This window comes from Rana temporaria, chromosome 3, assembly GCF_905171775.1.
Source record: "Rana temporaria chromosome 3, aRanTem1.1, whole genome shotgun sequence".
In the NCBI taxonomy this organism is placed as follows: Eukaryota; Metazoa; Chordata; class Amphibia; order Anura; family Ranidae; genus Rana; species Rana temporaria.
Window position 1 is genome coordinate 471,380,575 of NC_053491.1, and position 6,106 is coordinate 471,386,680.

Below are 6,106 nucleotides of genomic sequence, written 5' to 3' on the forward strand. Positions count from 1 at the left end.
AAAATAACTAATAAGTTTAACTGAACGAGAAGTAGAGGAAAAGGAGAAAGAAGAGGGGAGAAGAAGACAAGGAAGAGAGGGAAAGAGGGGAAGGAGGAGGAAAAAAGAGTAGAGTAGAAGAAGAAGAAGAAGACGGAGCCATAGCAGAACCAGCAAATCACACATTGTATTCAGAGACCACCATTGAAGACACAGTGCATTGGAGGACTCATGTAGGTTCTCAAGAATGATTCCAAGGTTCCCAATATTTGCCGATACCAGATCTACCTTCCATGCCAGAATCAAACATTTGTTCATAAGTACCATGTGTATGGATTATTTGTATTGTTTCGGCCAGGCCCGGAGGTAACGGGTCCCTCCAGTGCCGAACCGAGTCGTAAGTGGTGTGGCACTAAGTCCATTCCCAGGGAAAGCAATGCCATCCCCGGTTCCTGGCACAGAGTGAGGCCCAGCACTTGATATATCAGCTTGAACACCAGGTTCCAGTACTGGGTGATTTTAGAGCACGCCCATAACAAATGGTACAGCGTACCAGTATTCCCGCACATTCTCAAGCAAAGGGGGGACACCCCAGGGGCAAATCTTGATATACGGTAAGGTGTAAGATACCAACGAAGTAGGATTTTTTGAAACAATTCCCACAGGTTGGCACTCCTAGTGGATGAGTATGTGACCCTGAGAGCTGCTCGCCACTGTTCCTCCAGATATACCTTATTGAAATTCCTTTCCCATGCTCTCATAGGTAGAGACTTCTGAAACACACATTTATTTTGTAGAATAGAGTAGAATAGCGAGATGCCCCTTACGTTATGCGACTTAGAAAGGTAGTACTGGGAGACTTGCCACGGGAGAGAAATAGAAGTCTCTTTGAATCTTTTCAAGAAGTGGCAAATCTGCAAGTACATGTAGTGGTCAGTTGAGGGGATAGATAGTTCTAATTGGAGGGTTCTAAAGGTCTTAAGAGCGGGACCCACATACAAGTCTGCTACAGTCAGCCTACCCCCCCGGGTCCCATTTGGTAAGTGAAATATTAGGTATGAACAGTGACAAAGCTGATAGAGGGATCTTCAGAGGTGAGGATTGTTGTTCAGGGGATGGGTGTAATACCAGAGACCTCCAAGCCGCGATAGATCCTTGGATCGTTGGGCTCAACATGGGAGATGGACGGGGCAGGAAGACACTAGATAGTAGGTAGCTGTAAAGATCTTCCCCTGGAACCTCGTGACTTTCCAGCATGGACCAAAGACTAGGCTTCGAGGAGGGAAACCAGCCTTTCAGTTGGTCAAGGAGAGAAGCCGAATGATAGTCTTTAATGTGCGTATGACCTATCCCACCTGCTGATCTATGTTTAACTAACCTACTAAATGCACAGCAAGCCCGCTTACCTCCCCATAGGAACTTATTAATCAAGGATTGCAGGGATGAAAAGAAGGAGGCGGGGACCAGGATAGGCAGGGTTCTGAAGATGTAAATGAGTTGGGGGAGGATCTGCATCTTGAAGGCCGCCAGGCGGCCCGACCATGAACGTTCAAACCTCGCCAGATTATTTAACTTAGATGGAAGTGACTGTAGTAGGGGTTAGTAATTTTCTTTAGCTAGCTCAGAAAGCTTGGGGGTGAGAGTTATACCTAAATATGAGATTCCTGTAACCCTCCAAACGTATGGGAATCTCGCACTCAAGGATTGTTGGAGCCCTGGTGGAATACCCATTCCCAGGACAAAGGATTTGGTGTCATTGACCTTATAGTAGTACACTGATGAGAATAAATTTAACGTCTCTTGGACTGAGGTTAGAGAGGATTCCACGTCTGTAAGCATCAAGATGATATCATCCGCGAAAAGGCTTATAGTGTGTAGCGAGTCCTTACTCCTGAACCCCTTAATCTTGGGATGCGAGCGGATGTACGAGGCCAAAGGCTCCATAAGCAAGTTAAATATAAGCAGGGATAGAGGGCACCTCTGGCGTGTCCCAATATACACACTTTTTATTTAGCCTACATGTGGCCAATTCTGGTGACCAGAAATAAATATTTTTCATTGCTCATTCATCCTCACAGTGGCCTTCGTTATTAACCTCCCTGGCGGTATGATTATTTCAGATTTTAGGTGCTGAAAGCGGTACCATTATTTTGCAAGGAAATGTGGCGTTTTACATTGTAGGCCTGTAATTCTTAGAAATAACTCACTTAAATCTGTCCAAACAAGAGTCTAGTAGACATCTCGGGTATGATAAAGTTTGAAAAACAAAATCATAAATTGTAATATGATAAATAACTATAAATAATTATAACAAATAATAATGTAATTATAATAAAAATTATTCAATAATGTAATCAAATCAAAATCACTGAAATTTGCTCAGTTGCAGAATTGTCGCCGTCATTACTTTTATTGTTTGATGATGAATTTCCCCACAAATCGCTATCGCTCAATTCTGTAAGTGATTCTAATTTATTATCGATGTTTTCTAGCTGATCTAAAACCACTTTTGACATAAAGGGACACTTTTTGGTTGCTATGGACAATCTACAGTTTCCAGGCAGAAAGAACAGTTTTTATTATATAAAAGTACATGCAGGACACTGGGCAGACCACTAGGGACAAAGGGGGTGTGTATTTTTTTACATACAGTACTGTAATCTATAAGATTACAGTATACTGTATGTATTGTGTTTATTAACTTTTTTGAATTTGGCGCCGATCTCCGCCCCCCTGCGTTGTAACGTTGCAGGGAACGGAGCTCAGCGGCACACAGGCACTGTGAATCGAGCGAGGAGGACACAGCTCGCTCACACAGCGTGGCAGCGTCGCAGGATCCAGGGACAAGGTAAGTAACTCCCTGCCTGTGGACACTGCGAGGCGATCCCAAGTCTGGCTCGGGGTTACCGCTTTTGGTTCTGAAAATCCACCCAAGCCAGACTCGGGAATACTGCTCAGGGGGGTTAAATGTGAAGAAATTTGAGGACAGCAGAAAACATGGCTGCTTTCTTTTCATAGTGGAGCTATTCCTACTTCAGAAATGTTGTTAAGGCTTTTAAAGCATTTGGCTCATTTTTTCCGTACTCTCATGCAGCAATGTGGCTGGAACTGGGAATCCAGGAAGTGGCCGATCGCTGCAACAACCAGCATGGAATGTAAGATGCCGCCGGACTGCAACTGGCGTCAGTGGCGTCAGTGGCGTCAGTGGGAAGACATGCTGCCATGTATGGGGGCTGTAATGTGATTCAAAGCTTCCGCTTCTTCCTCAGACCTGATTGGCTGTCGCAGACGACAGTGTAATAAAGCAGGGGGCGAGACTACATAGGTCACCCAGCTCTGGAATCGCCAGTGTTTAACGGGAACTTGTACTATCAGCAACATTTATAGTGGCATGAGTAATTAAGCAAAGTAAACTACTACATGGATTGAAACCAGTCTAAAATAGAAATCAGCCAATATTACACAAAGGTATAAATAAATAAAAAATAAAGAATAATATAACAAAATTATAAAAAAAAACGTTTTTAATTTATGTATATTTCTAGCCCATAATCAATAATTTTTTTCTTTTGGGTATGTCTATATATATATTTATATACATAATGTCTTGAAAAGGTATTCATATCCCTTGAAATTTCCCAAATTTTGTCATGTTACAACCAAAAAATTAAATGTATGTTATCTGAATTGTATGTGATAGACCAACACAAAGTGGCACATAATTGTGAAGTGGAAGCAAAATGATCAATGGTTTTCATTTTTTTTACAAATAAATATCTGAAAAGTGTGGTGTGCATTTGTATTTAGCCCCCCTGAATTACAGCTGCAAGTCTTTTTGGGGATGTCTCTACCAGCTTTGCTCATCTAGAGAGGGACATTTTTGCCCATTCTTTTTTCCAAAATATCTCAAGCTCTGTCAGATTGGATGGAGAGCGTCTCACAGAGTCTCCATTGGATTTAGGTCTGGACTTTGATTGAGACATTCTAACACATGAATATGCTTTCATCTAATCCATTGTAGCTCTGGCTGTATGTTTAGGGTCGTTGTCCTGCTGGAAGGTGAACCTCTGCCCCAGTCTCAAGTCTTTTGCAGACTCATAAGCCTCATACACACGATCGGATATCTGATGGAATCTAATCTGATGGATTTTTTCGTTGGATATCCGGTGAAGCTGACTTTCATCAGTCTTGCCTACACACCATCAGTCAAAAATCCGACTGTGCCAAAACGGTGTGACGTAAAACACTACGACGTGCTGAGAAAAATGAAGTTCAATGCTTCCGAGCATGCGTCGACTTGATTCTGAGCATGCGTGGATTTTTGACCGATGTACTTCCACACAGACGATCAGTTTTTAATCCATAGGAAAAATTTAAAACATGTTCTATTTTTTTTTTTACCAATGGAAAACAAACCGATGGGGCCCACACACGATCGGTTTGTCCGATGAAAACAGTTCATCGGTCTGTTTTCATCAGACAAACCGATCGTGTGTACAGGTACTTGCCACAGATTCTCAATTGGATTTAGGTCTGGACTTTGACTGGGCCATTCTAACACATGAATATGCTTTGATCTAAACTATTCCATTGTAGCTCTGGCTGTATGTTTAGGGTTGTTGCCCTGCTGGAAGGTGAACCTCTGCCCCAGTCTCAAGTCTTTTGCAGGTTTTCTTCTAAGATTGCCCTGTATTTGGCTGCATCCATCTTCCCACTAACTCTGACCAGCTTCCCTGTCCCTGCTGAAGAAAAACACCCCTACAATATGATGCTGCCACCACCATGTTTCACAGTGGGGAAAGTATGTTCAGGGTGATGTCCAGTGTTAGTTTTTTTTACCACATTTTTCTTTTAGGCCAACAAGTACAATTTTGGTCTCATCTGACCAGAGCACCTTCTTCCACATGTTTGCTGTGTCCCCCACATGGCTTCTTGCAAACTGTAAATGGAATTTCCTATGGCTTTCTTTTAACAATGGCTTTCTTCTTGTCACGTTTCCATAAAGTCCAGATTTGTGGAGTGTATGACTAATAGTTGTCCTGAGGACATATTCTGCCACCTGAGCTGTGGATCTCTGCAGCTCCTCCAGAGTTACCATGGACATCTTGGCTGCTTGTCTGATTAATGCTCTCCTTGCTCAGCCTATCAGTTAAGGTGGACGGCCATGTCTTGGTAGGTTCACAGTTTTGCCATACTCTTTCCATTTTCAGATGATGGATTGCACATTGCTCTGTGAGATGTTCAAAGCTTGGGATATTTTTTTAGAACCTAATCCTGCTTTAAACTTCTCCACAACTTTATCCCTGAACTAGCCAAGGTGTTCCTTGGTCTTCATGATGCTGTTTGTTCACTAAGGTTCTCTAATAAACCTCTAAAGGGGTTTCCCTGAACAGCTGTATTTATACTGAGAATACATTACACACAGGTGGACTCTATTTACTAATTAGGTGACTTCTGAAGGCAATTGGTTTAGTTAGGGGTATCAGAGCAAAGGGTCCTGAATACAAATGCACACCACAGTTTTCAGATATTTATTTGTAAAACAAATAGAAAACAATTTATAATTTTCCTTTCACTTTACAATTATGTGCCACTTTTGGTTGGTCTATCACATAAAATCACATTTAGGCATTTGGTTGTAATTTGACAAAATGTGGAAAATCTCAAGGGATATGAATACTTTTTTCAGATCATGGAAGTGCACCATTACAGTAGCATAATCTTGGTTTCTGGCCTTGAAATAGATACAGTGAGACTTGTGAGAAAGAAGGTTAGAAAAAGGTAAATCTATCATATGTATATATACTACTGTATATGTATGTATATGTATTATGTTTTAGTAAAAATTACTCTTTTGAAAAAAAAAAAATATATATATATTTTTAAGTGTAAGAGCATCCAAGCTGTGATCCTTTTAGATGTCTACATAGTCTTATTAATCACAAAATGTGCTTTGAAACAAGTCATTGCAGATCTTTATAGCTGCAATCACTGTGGAGCAATTCATCATCAAAGCTTCAAGCAAAAGCACTGAAATCCTAATCTAAGTTTATATTGCCTGTTCCTGCCTCCTATTGGCTTGGCAGCCTTCCAACCATCAAATCTCTAATGTTAACACAGAGCCGGT